The 13,396-nt window shown below is 49.1% G+C and overlaps 1 long non-coding RNA gene and 1 pseudogene across 4 annotated transcripts; one reads left to right on the plus strand and one right to left on the minus strand.

Moving 5' to 3' along the window:
* Positions 1–2,455: 2,455 nt before the first annotated feature.
* Positions 2,456–9,719, minus strand: LOC119326626. 4 transcript variants are annotated; one of them, XR_005158083.1, is made up of 10 exons: positions 9,438–9,719; positions 9,293–9,326; positions 9,131–9,201; positions 8,776–9,013; positions 8,569–8,688; positions 8,178–8,474; positions 7,705–7,875; positions 4,189–4,296; positions 3,194–3,298; positions 2,456–2,647 (listed from the first exon to the last, which is right to left on the minus strand). It is a non-coding gene; the product is annotated as an uncharacterized LOC119326626 (long non-coding RNA). The 4 variants fall into 4 exon arrangements; XR_005158081.1 differs by having other exon boundaries at positions 8,178–8,274; positions 9,131–9,326; XR_005158080.1 differs by having other exon boundaries at positions 9,131–9,326.
* LOC119326625 lies at positions 4,292–7,710 on the plus strand (annotated as a pseudogene).
* Positions 9,720–13,396: the final 3,677 nt, after the last annotated feature.

Raw genomic sequence — 13,396 nt, forward strand, 5'->3', positions numbered from 1 at the left:
GGAACTCCAGGAGCTCGCGCCGGAGCTCCTCCTCGCTCCGGAGGCCGTCCGGAGATGGGCGGGAGTTGCCGCGGGAATCGTCGGCCTTGTGCTTGGACCAGGCCGCCCCATCTTCCTAGTCACGCGGCATGGGGAGCGGAAGCAGGGGAGGGGGGCGGGGCGGTAGGGGAGGCGAAGGGGACGGTGGCGGGTCGGTCGAGCGGGGCGAGGTAGGTGCCGAAATCGGAGCAGGGAGGATGCGACGGGCAGGGGGTGGGAACTTGACTGAATGGCGGTGGTAGGGAGGGGGGTCGCGGGAGGCCGCGGGGTAGCCATATGGAAGGGGCCAGCGCCCTGGGCCTAGGGCAACCCGACGGCCCAGCGCAAGTGGGCCGGCCCAAGGGGGAAGGGGTGCCACCCGGCACGGCATAGCTGCGGCCCAGCACCCCAGGGACACCAGCAGCCCGGCCCAGGCGTCGGGGAGGCACAGGAACTCGCAGGGTTTCCCTCCCAGGGGCGAGCGCCGCCGCCGCCGTCGGCGCGGCTCTGACGCATGCAGCCAGGGCAGAGGAATCCCGACGCACCGGAGGTTCGAGGACCCGAAGGTCGCAATGAAAGGCCTAAATGGGGAGGACCGCACGGATGGGGTCGGGGAAGAGCACGCGGAGCGCGACGCCGAGGGAGAAGGGGAAGCAGCCGGCCGGAGCTCCGGCGCCGGCGGCGCCAAGAGAAGCGGGCGGCACCCCGGTCGGAGCGGCTAGCCACACCCCAGGAGCGTCCGCGCCGGCGGCGAGCAGAGCCACCAGCCAAGCTCGCACCTTGGCTCTCCTTCGCCCGAGACGGGCTCGAGGGCGTCGCTGGCGGCGACTGCGGTGCACGCGGGCCCGTAGCAGAACCCCTCACGTGGGGGGCTGAGCTGCCAGCCCGGCGCGGCAGCGCGGCGTGACGGGAGGCGGCGGTGAGCGAGGGGGCGGGGACGGCGGGAGCCGGGAATGGCTCGTCGTCGGCAAAGTCTGTCCAACGGATCTGAGGCGCGGAGGAAGCAGCTGCGGGAGCTGCAGGGAAGGAAGGAGGAGGCGCGGCCGCCGGAGTGGGGCACTCTCCGGAGGGGGCGGCACGGGCAGAGGCGGGAGGCGCCACCGACGACGGGAGCACGCCGTCGCAGGCGCCAGAATCGCTAGAGCTCGGGAACGCCATCTCTCTTCCTCCTCCACAAAACTGCATCATTCCCAACCCTAAGTTTGGGAGCGAGCGAGCGAACTCGTTCCTTTTCTTTAATAATTAAAAAAAATGCGAACTCGTTCCTTTGTTCGATGGGTGGCTGTGCAGGTTGCCACCATATAGTACAAGCACATGATGCGGTGCCAACTCTTTTTCTTTTAGACACAAAGCGGTGCCAACTAGCGGGCCGCGACCCGTAGGCTTCGCATTTTCAGCTGGTGGGCCGTCCAGCGTGCGCCGCTTAGCTGAAACTCGGCTGTGTGCGCTGGGTTCGCCGTTCCCATAATTAAAAATAGTACCGCACGGCTCGCTTACAAATCAGATGTGCGGCTTAATTAGGCTGCTCTTGGCGTACGTAGAGCCGAGGAAGCAATCACGGGCCAGTTAGCGCTGGCTAATCGGGTTTGCGAGGCAAAAGACCGACGTATAGACGTTGAGGCACACACGCATCGCAAATGCGAGCCGAGTCTATACGAGCGGTGATGTATAAGACGTTGAGGCATACACGCAGCGCAAATGCGAGCCGAGTCTAACTATCCGCTCCGTATAGACGTATACGGTTGGTCTTTTTGTCTATTTTCCATGTGATTTGAAATCTTCTTTAAAATGATAAATGCAAGTTCCAACAAGCTGTTGCAAATTCCATGTGATTTGTTAGCGTGTGTGTGTGTCTGTGATGTTGGGGCTGACCTGTCAACCTCCTTTGGGGCGCTACAAGATACTGATTCCTCCATTCATTTGCTACGCATTCATCGTGTCTCATCAAAGGCCTAACCTACGACTACGAGTCTGCAGACTAGTAGCAGTAATCATGCACCGATCAACACTTGTGCTATATATCTGCACTCCCCGGCAATGTGCAGTGCAGTGCAGACTACTGGTGTTTGGGGTAGATCCAGCAGCTAGCAAAAGAGGAGCAGAGACGGCAAGAATAATGGCATCCAAAACAGCGCTCATGACTGTGCTTTTGCTCGTCCTTGTGACCGGCGATCTCGTCCATGGCCACGCCCTCATGGCCGGCGATCTCGCCCATGGCCACGCCGTGCCGCTGGGACGACACACCCGGCCAAGCCTCGGCTGGATGCAAGGCATGAAGGGAGGGCCGCCTAGTGGCATGCAGCTATCAGATACTGCTGCTGCGGCCCGCCGCCGCGCTATTTCTTCGATGCAAAAAGGTTGAGGACTCTGCATCACTGCGTTGATAATTTTCTGGTGGTACAAAAAGGGTCACACAAAGAGAAGCAGGCAGAGGAAAGCATTGGTAACTAATCTACCTATAATTGTCAGTTCCCTGATGCGGATATTCTTGAATGTACCCTTATGCTGATGTTTTTACACATATTGTATCAGGCGAGGAAAGGCGGCGCCGCGACCCCAGCAGGGAGGAAGGCAAGTTCATCGCGCCCGTGCCTGGTTTCAAGCTCCCGCCCCTTCCTCCCAACGCTCCCTGAGAAGAGATCACATCACAGGGTGAGCATGCATGCATGCCGTGGCATTGACCATCACTAGGTCTGTCAGCAAAGGTGTGGGGGTGTTCAAGGATGATTTATATATATTGTTCATTCAATTAGTAAGGCAGCATCGTCTGCTATGTTTAAGTTACTAAGTATGATGCCGTCTTCGTTCAGTAACTGTAAGGTTGCAGTATCAGGTGTAATAATGGGAGAAAACAGCGACCATATTCAGAATGAAATAGCTCAGTTCTTGAGAGAGCGTGGGTGTGATGAGCTGTTGTCTGTTGATAAGGGAAAACATAAGCAGTTTCAGAAAACATCAAGCGAGACTTGAACAGGATCCATCAACAAACATTGCCCCCACACTTCTTTCTTTTAACAGACCCCCACACTACTTAGGTTGTGCTAAAAGAAACTGCAAGGTTGCACTTGTTAAACTCCATCTTAATTAAACACGTAATAGGATGGTAACACACAACAAAACAGAACAAGAAAATCCAGCACCAGTTCAACGGTTTCAAGCCCAGGTCATTTCATACCTGTGACCGTCGTCGAGCCTGTGTGCGCCCTCAACGGGATCAGAGATTCAGTGGGACAGAAATATTTCTTCTCGCTGACAGGCAAAGAGTTCATGTTCATTATTCCTATCCAGGTCGGTGAGAAGAGAAACATGAGTTTTATGCATGCAAAAAATGTCCATACCAAAAGGTTAAGTGAGTGTACAAGTTAGTTGGATCTGCACTCTCTGTTTAAGCAGCTTAGAATTGTGAATACTGAAGGAGGAAAGATTCTGACAACAAAAGGTTGCCACAGAAAATATTATCACAAAAAGAAAACAAAATGGTGACGCAAGTTTTGTAAGTGAGCGCAGGTTCATCTTTATTTGTTACACATTACGTCAGGCGAGGAAAGAAGCCAGGACGCTGGCGGGGAGGAAGGCAAGTTCTCCATGCCCATGCGGGGTTTCAAGCTCCCGCCCCTTCCTCCAAACACTCCCTGATAGTTCAGTTCACGTCACAGGGCGAGCATGGCATGTCCTGAACTTTCATTAGCCCTGTGAAAGGTGTTGGGGAATCCAAGGATCCAAGGATGCTTAAGTAATATAGTTCAATAACTGTAATGCAGCATGCAGCATCGGCTATGTTTTATGATGCTGCTTCAGTTCATTAATTGTAATGCAGCAACAGCTGTATAGTAATGGAAGAAATAGTGGGCATTTTGCTTGATCTTGTTCAGGTGAGATACTTGATGATCTTTGATAAGGGAAAACACGACGATTGGTCATGGCAATAAACAATTTCAGAGAAACAGAAAAAGAGACTTGAACAAGGTTGACTGTATTTCCATCGACAAACAATTGGTCATGGCATAACCCCCACGCTGCTCAGGTTGTGCTCAAAGCGAGTGAAACTGCAAGTTTTTCATCCTAATTAAACTAAGAAGAGGACGGTAATACACAGCAAGATACAACAGCAAACAGAACAAGGAAATCCAGCACCACTTCACCGGTTTCAAAGCCTATAGCATTCCGTACCTGCGACGCAACTACTGTCGAGCCTGTATGCACTCTCAACAGGGGCAGAGATTCAGAGAGACCAAATATTTCTGCTCGTTGACAGGCAGGAGCCCAAGTTCACTATTCCTGTCCAGGTCAGTAAGAAGAAATATGAGTTTATGTGTGCAATAAAATATACCTACCAAAATGTTAGACGGCGATGCTAGTTTCTGTCTCACGTGCTGGATTGGATTAGGTGGCTGTAGTAATCCCGGTCAGCTAAATTGCACAGATAATGAAGGAGCCAATGATTGCCGGCAGTGCAATTAACCAATTTAAGCTCCACTAGCATTAACAGACCAAAGATTTCTTTTCGGGTAGGTATACATGCCAAAATTTCAGAATAATCATCAGAAACTCTTTGTACTGACATGTGGCGACATATGTGGCTCTGCCAAGGGCTGCCTGGTTAAACAGGTTCTGCCATTGACTAAACGCCAAAGCTCCGGTAGGTGTTGTTGCTGTCAGCACTCCGATAAAGCATAATGCGAGCATCATTAACTAGTGCTGGCCTGCTGGGTAATTGACCTGGTCCTAGCTACTGAACAGATTCTTCAGCATCCATGCGCATATATGGACTTCCATGATTCTTCAGCAACTGACACTTCGCACTTCCTCAGCAGCCCTTGAGCAGACCAGAAGAGCAAGGATGGCGATCGCACTAGCCATGCCACTCGTGCTGCTGCTACTACTGCCAGTGACTCAAGCCTCGGCTCAGGAGCAGCAGCAGCAGCAGCCGCCATGGCAGGTTGTGCGGCCAGGCTGCCGCGACAAGTGCGGCAACATCACCATCCCTTACCCCTTTGGCATCGGCGCCGGTTGCTTCCGCGACGACGGCCGAGGTGGCTTCCAGCTCGAGTGCAATGACACCCGCTCAACACCGCGGCTCACCGTGACCGGCTATGGCATCCGGATCACCGGCCTGTCCGTCGCCACCAGCGAGGCCCGGGCCCACCTGAAAGCAACACGTCGATGCTACGACAGCAAGGGGCGTCTCGTCAGCCAGAGCGGCGCCACGTTCGTACCACTCGTTGGCAGCCACTACCTCTTCTCCCAGGCCAGGAACCGGCTCGTCACGCTCGGCTGCTCCAGCCTCGGCTACTTCATCGACGTTCTTGGCTACTATGTCAGTGGCTGCATGGCCGTGTGCCGGCCACAGCAGTTCACCACTCCGGGGTCCTGCACGGGCGTGGCATGCTGCCAGAGCGCGATACCCCCTGCTGTCGACTACTACGAGCCGTTCCTGCTTGACTTCACCAAGGAGCACCGAGACAGAGACATAGCCTTCTATAGCAACAAAACGACCTGCCGGTATGTGTTCCTGGTGGATACACCGGTGACAGCGAGTACCTCAACTGGACCAAAGACTTCTCCGTGCCCGTCATCCTCGACTGGGCGGTCCGGAACGTCGGCAGCTGCAGTGCCGCCAGGCGCAACTCAACTGACTATGCATGCCAGAGCACGCTCAGCGATTGTATCGACTCCGGGGATGGCCATGGGTACCGGTGCAACTGCTCCAAGGGGTACGAAGGCAACCCCTATCTACAAGACGGATGCAAAGGTATACACCCATGCCCTGTTTTACTGTTCTGCTTCCTGCTCCTTCTGCCACTTCATCTTATGAATTGTTTTGCCAAATGGAAGACATCGACGAGTGTAAACGCAAAGAAGAGCAATCATGCTACGGCATCTGCACAAATACTTTGGGAAGCCACACTTGCCAATGTCCTCCGGGGACTAGTGGAGATGCTATGACGGAGAACGGTTGCCTGCCAAAGGACAATTTCACATTGGCCCTAAAAGTAGTAACAGGTAAGCAGATAATCCTGCAAATGGGTTGCGCTTGTAATCTTGTTTTGGAAAACTAACTGTAATGCTATGTCGTATTCAGGAGTGAGCGTTGGAGTGTTCTTGCCATTTTTCATGTCCTTCTGGCTCTACTTGGGGCTCCAGAAAAGGAGACTTATCAGAACAAAGCAGAAATTCTTCGAGCTAAATGGAGGTGTATTCCTGCAGCAGCAGATACGTAACTACAGTGACACCAGCAAAGGGGGTGGAGGGTTCAAGATCTTTACCAAGGAAGAGCTCGAGAAAGCGACCAACAACTTCGCAGCCGGCCGTGTTCTTGGCCACGGAGGGCACGGTATTGTCTACAAGGGTGTCCTTGAGGACAAGACAGTGGTGGCGGTCAAGAAGTCAAAGACGACCGAAGAGGTCCCTACCAAGGAATTCGCGAGGGAGATGTTCATCCTCTCCCAGATCAACCACAAGAATGTCGTCAAGCTGCTTGGATGCTGCCTCGAAGTAGAAGTGCCAATGTTGGTCTACGAGTTCGTCTCAAATGGTACACTGTACCACTACATCCATGGTAGTAGGGGCCTTGACTCTGATACAGGCTTCAACACCTGCCTTCGAATAGCAGTAGAGGCAGCCGAGGCACTGGCATATATGCACACTTCAGCCTCACCGCCAATTCTCCATGGAGACGTCAAGACGGCAAACATTCTGTTGGATGACAAGCTTACAGCAAAAGTTTCAGATTTCGGAGCATCAAAACTAGCACCAACTGATGAGGCCAAGATGGCAACATTGGTGCAGGGAACTTGCGGTTACCTTGACCCGGAATACCTAATGACATGCCGGCTGACTGATAAGAGTGATGTGTACAGCTTTGGCGTTGTCCTATTGGAGCTTCTGACAAGGAAAAAGGCACTCTACTTCGACGGGCCAGAGGAAGATAGAAGCCTTGTTTTATGCTTCATGATGGCAGTAAAGGTAGGCCAGCACCAAGACCTTCTGGACAGCCAAGTGAGGGACGAGATGACAATTGAAGCGCTCGAAGAGATCACACACCTCGTCATGAGATGCTTGAACATGAGTGGAGAGGAGCGGCCAACGATGAAGGAGGTTGCAGAGAGGTTGGAGATGCTGAGGAGATACCACAACCACCCGTGGGCTCAAGCAGATGCCAATCCGGAGGAGGAACAAAGTTTGCTTGCTATGGAACCACATAATGTGAATTACAAGTTCACACAAGATTGTGTCCTTGATTTTGAAGCAAGCAGTACATACAGCTATAGCTTGTAGATCAAAATATTTGTTCCATCTTTTGTTGCATATCCATTTAGATATATATGTGCTTTTTTAGATGTAAGAAAACAAATGCACATATGATAGTTGCAGAAAAGTGAAATCTAAACCTCACACGGGTTGTACAATTCACTGAAATTGTATAAATGATCTAAATCAATAATATGCAGATATACCCATTAGCTGGTTAATGTTTTTCATTTTTTATTAGAAGATGTTAAAAGCAATAGGATGTAAAGAGATCGGACAACAATTTATTAGGATGGAAAATTACAAAACGATTGTTGACTAGGCACCTACTACAAAAGAAACTGCTTAACTTGATTTGCAGGCAACATCCAAAGTAACCTACAGGATGGTTTATGTGCCAAAACTCAGATTGTCACTGTTTAAAAAAAGTTGTACCTTTTCATTTGGAGGGATAGTCTGACATGAACTTCCGTGATCTCAGAGCTTCCTTATAAAGGAATAAGCTTCCCAATGTATGCCATAGGGATAAGCCTCCCAATGTATGCCATAGCATGCAGCGTCCCATGATAAACCGTTTGCCAATGCATCCTTCATCCGCAAATCCCACTGCGAACAGTCATTCTTCAGTACAATGGAGAGCAAATTGTGTTAGACATGCGCTAGACTGGCCTTTGTTGGCTATCCTCAAAGCAAAGAAGTTCAGAATATAGCTTATTCAGAGAAATAGATTTTGCTTCCCGGCTGAGTAATTGCAAACTTGGTTTATGCTGATGGTTCAAAATGTACTTGATTGATACATGCAGAGATGATTAGTCGCACATAATCAGCAATTTATAGCACCGTGACATGAGAGCTAGTACCCTGTTCTGTAAAAATAACAGCTAGTGCCCTGGAGATTGTGAACTTACAATATCGTCAAGAGCTTGAGAAAGAGACATGTCTTCATATGTAGAGATGATGTGCTCGGATAAAGCTGTATTGTAGTAGTCATGACTGAAAGATTGCCTGGTTACAAGTAAATTAAAGCTCTGAGCCGTAAGTTACGACATAAATGTCAATCAACTGATCTGAAAACTTATGTTGATCCATAATATGAGCTTCTGTTGTAGCCTAGTGCTTGTGTACAGTCTTTTAGCTTTTCTTGTTCGTTTGCCTTTTGGTTTGGCTGCTTGGTCAGGTGTATTCTTTGTGCCTTCATTGTGTTTCTTCTCATATAAAATGACACACGTTTAGATACGTGTTTGAGAAGAAAATATCAAAGGGAGGAAACTTCCTAAGTAAATGGTGTATGGGTTTTACCTGGATCAATCACTTGGAAAATTTATCTGTACCGGTGCAGATTCATATATGATTGCCATCTGCCCGCCAAGGTTAATTTGACTAATAAGAGACACAGTAATGGCCTGGAAGTACATTGCACTGCACAGTAACTTTACAATTAAGATATGCAAAGCAAGACTTGTAGCTTTGAATACGAGCTGAGTTTGGTAAAGATGGAGGACATACGAAAGTGTTAGCATACTCTATCGGTGTACCCAGAAAGAGTCGCAATTCTGAGAGCAGTTCATTATCTGGCTTGTGATGAGTATCACGGAAGGAACTTTATATCATGCTTCCATTTTCGGCAACTTTCTTTCTTGAATCAGATGTTTTTGCCATGCCGATCCTTCAGAAATGGCTAGTGCATCTATACGCAGAACCAACACATAAAAACTTGATGGTTGTGTTGTTTCTGTGGCAATACCTGAATAGGGATCCCATGCATGACAGCAAAGAAATATATTAGTGGAAGAGAGAGGCATATGGTTTACAATTCTAGACAATTGTTTTACTTTTCCATCTGAAGATAGCAATACCATACCAAGCAGCATTGAACTCGCTGAAGAGCTACCAAATGTCACCCTTGTGCTGCTCATCAGCCAAGTCTGTCCTCTGCAACAGCAGACGCACCAAATTCAGAACCCCAATGTCCGCTTGACTGAACCACTCCCCATTTTGACACTGTGAAACTGCTAATCCGCACCTGGACCTGGTCGATGTTCGCTTCGAAGTCGATCCTGAAATTCCCCCAACAAGTCATAGACAAACTCAGAAAATCGATTCACCCCGCCCTGAAGACGCTGGAAATCGAACCGAAACAGAGATGAGAGGAGCTCGCGGGCACCTACTTGGCGGCATTGGATCTCCCGGCGCGAGCATCGGCTTCGCCCACCCCTCTGGTACACAGTCAGAAGCCGCGGCGGCGCGCACGCTAGCACCGAGAGCTAGCCAGTTGGGAGTGGTCCGTCGGGGTACCTGGAGGCTGCGCACGGGAGAGAAAGGGGAGGCAGCGGCGAGGCCAGCGCTGGAACCGGCAGCGCCGCAGTGGCGAGGAGGGGGCGCGGGGCCTCTGTGTGTCGAACCCTCCGACGATCCGCCGGGCAATTTGGGAGCGAGGGGAGAACGACGGAGAGGAGGATGAGGGAGAGGGGCAGCTCGGGCCGTTGGCGGTAGGCTTCTGGGCCGAGCAAGAGAGAGGGCCATCTCCTTTGCCTCTGGCGGAAGGAAAAAAATAGAAAACATGTTTTTTTGTTTTCGAGAGGCATGACCATGCCTCTCTCGGAAGCAAAACCGTGTCTCTCACGGAAGAACAAAAAATAGAAAATATGTTTTATTTTCGTTTCTGAGAGGAACGACCGCTAGAAAACCGAAACATCAAAAAAATCAAAAAAATGTTTAAAAGGCCGGAAATGGGTGCGAAAAAAAAAACCCGAAGGGAACGCCCAGAGCGCGATACATTGCGGGCGACTGAGAGCGCGTCAAGTGGCAGTGATCGTTCTGAGGCTCCCGAAGAAGTGCTCGTTAACTAGTCGCTCTCCCAGATTTCGGATCGAATCATACCCGCAGGACAAGCTAGGGTTTGGATTGGAGATGGAGTGATGTGTGAAAAGAGGGCAAAGATCCAAAGCACACCCACTCTTGACGATCTCGGCAGCACTGCACGGGTGAACACCGCTGGGCATTCTTCCGGCGGACAAGAACAAATCCAAGGCCTCGTGATTTCGTATTGACAAAAAAAATCATCTCTCATTCATATTAACAGAAAAGACCATGTACGCCATGGTGGCAGGTCCGCCGGCCGACACGTGAAATCTACCGCCACGGACGGAGACGGCCGCGCCTGCCGCCATGGGCAACGGTGGCAGCTCACCTGTCGCGGGATTTCAAGCGAGCGCGAGAGCTATAACGGAATGGTGGGCCCTGCCGCCACTCCCTCAGGCGACAGGCTGCGACGTAGAAGCTAACGTGGAAATTCTGTGGCAGGCGAGCTGCCGCCCCCGCCCGTGGCGGCAGGTGCCACGTGTCGGCTCGCAGACCTGCCGTCACGGCGTACGTGATATTTTATGTCAATACGGATCATAGGTGGTCCTTTCTGTCAATATGAAAGTGTAAGAGGTCTTATCTGACAAAAAATCCCGATGACGACGACGAGGAGTCTCTGGCCTTCTGCGACGACCAGCAGCACAAGGGCTGAACCAACGCCTCGCGCTGTGCCGCATCAGAGCCCACGAGGTACCTGTAACCTGTTGTTACTACAACATCATACTACATACGTGTGGTAAGAATCATACTGCAAACTTTTCTGCGTGTTTTCAGACTCTGGTTTGTGTTTGCTCTGCTTTTGGAATGTTTGATTGATACAGGAGAAATACCGGGGAATGGACGATGCGAGCCTCTTAGCGGTGTTCCCGCCCTCCGATCTCGAGGACAATTTGGTATTATAAGCGTTACGAGCTCGGTCTTCAGTGGCGCTTCGATCATGTATACTGCCACTATGTTCACTTGCAGGACTACCAGCGGCTCATCCTTCCAGATAATGTATGTAGGTGACAAACACTTGGTTCCATAAGCAAATATTTCAGTGCTTCGTTGTGTGGTACTATAAGCTGAATGATGGTGAGGCGAGGCTAACAATATATTTCTTCCCCCACCTCACCTATATGGTACTCAGATCGATCCCCATGTTGATTCAGAGTTTAGAATGTTGCCTCTAAACTGGTTAAAGGAGTGCGTTGGCGGATTCTTTCTTAAACCTAGCACACAAATTAAATCTAAAACAACTTATGCTTAAAAATGTAGGGAATACGACAAAAGTTTGCTGAGCATTCAGCATCGTATGCTGCAGTGGACCTCTTATAATACAAGTGAGGCAGAATTGGTTAGCATTGGTTTCTGGAATGCTGCTAATGGCACGTATATGTAACCAGCAATGAGTGTGCTACTGATAATGTTTTCGTTGTGCAGGGTGAGTATGAAGACTGTGAATATTACTACAGAACTTGTAGCACACTTGAGGGTGACCAAGAATTCGTCCAGTTCTGGGAAGAGCTGTCAAGCAAAACCGAGGTGTGCACGATGTGATGGATTGTAAACTTCTGCTCGTTATATCTCATTATCTTCTGAATTGCCTTTCTGTCACATGCAGTTGATTGAATTGCACCTGACAGGCAGGTCCCGCGAGGTAAACATTCCCCAAAAGTCTCTTGTCGTTAATAGCTTATTATTGTATGTATTTGATGATGTAGTCTTGCGCACCGCATCCTAAAGCCCTGTTTTAATCTTTAGGAGCCAGACAGTTGGAAACTGTTGTTTTATCATGCACTGAAGATCGCAGAAGAACATCCCCATGTTCATAAGACTTTAATCTTCCCAGGCTTCACTGTAATGCCCTTCCAACACTTGTTAATTTAGTTGGCACTGCAAATTATGATAGAGTTTGGTATTTTTTATATTTTGTATCAGGAATTTAAGCGTAGCGTGTGGATTGATTATACTTGGGGTAAAAACTATATTGGTTTTCTTTCGCAAAAAAAAAACTATATTGGTTTTCTTTTTGACATGAAGCAGCTCGTTACTGAGCAAAAGGTTTGTTTCTTGCCTGAACACGCTAAACTAGCGAGGGGAGTTGTGTTTCCTCCCCTCTGTCTGTTCCAGTTTTACATGCTTAATGACAGAGACATTGATATTTTCTCAACATCACTTAGTTGGATCCTTTTCAAGGATGCCTTAAGGCAGGTCTTCAACAGAGGCAATACCAAGTTCATTTTTTCATGCAGAGATGAGTTTGAACCGAATGTACGTTGGAAGGAAGAGCATGTAGGTTTCCTTTCTTCTCATATTAGTTAGCACTTCATATCTCTAGCTTTTTAATACTACTATTCGCCCAACATTTTTATAATATGGGGCTAATTCTTTCATATGTTGGTTGTCCAGTATAAGCCCCACTTGGATCACATTATTGAAAAGGTAACCTTCATTTTCTGAGATCGAAGCCTAATTGGAATGTTTCTTCGCACTAAAGCAATATGTGTTTGCTTGTAGGCTCAGGAAGGCCATGATGTTAAGGAGTTGATCAAGGACACCGTTAAGAAAATTGTCAGTGGCTTCTTTTTTCTTGCCAAGATGTTTGATGTGCCTCAATTCTCTCTGGCTTTTAAAGCATGTTAGTCGAAATTCACTTTAATTTGATGATGATGTGGAAGCTAAATTAACTATACAACTATACTTTTTTGAATGGGCTGGCGCCTTCCGCAGGGCATCCACCGCGAGGGTGATGCGGTGGCTGGCTGAAATCGATTGACCGACCTGCTACAACCAGCTCCATCCATCTGTAAATAGATCTCCACAGACGATGACTCAATTTTTGCCTTGTTGATCTTTCGCAAACTAGCGATGGGCAGAAAGAGTGGTGGTGCCGAGAGGCCTACGTGAAGCTGTATTTCTGCTTCTAGTTACAGATCGAATGGTTTTGGTATCTGGCCAAAGGGATGAAATGGGATGTAGATATCTGCCTTTGTTTTTGTGATATACTCCCTCCGTTCCTAAATGTAAGTCTTTGTAGAGATTCCACGATAAACCGCATACGGATGTATATAGATGCATTTTAAGTTTAGATTCATTCATTTTTCTCCATATGTAGTCCGCCTAGTGGAATCTCTACAAAGACTTATATTTAGGAATGGAGGGAGTATATGCTTGCAATCTTCTCAAGGAGAAGCGATGCATTATCAGTACAGCAGTGCAAGATTGGGAACGTTGGTGCACCACTTAGCTTAATTCAACTTCCGTTTTCCGAAAGATGTAGACG

This window comes from Triticum dicoccoides, chromosome 6B (genome assembly GCF_002162155.2).
Source record: "Triticum dicoccoides isolate Atlit2015 ecotype Zavitan chromosome 6B, WEW_v2.0, whole genome shotgun sequence".
Taxonomy (NCBI): Eukaryota; Viridiplantae; Streptophyta; class Magnoliopsida; order Poales; family Poaceae; genus Triticum; species Triticum dicoccoides.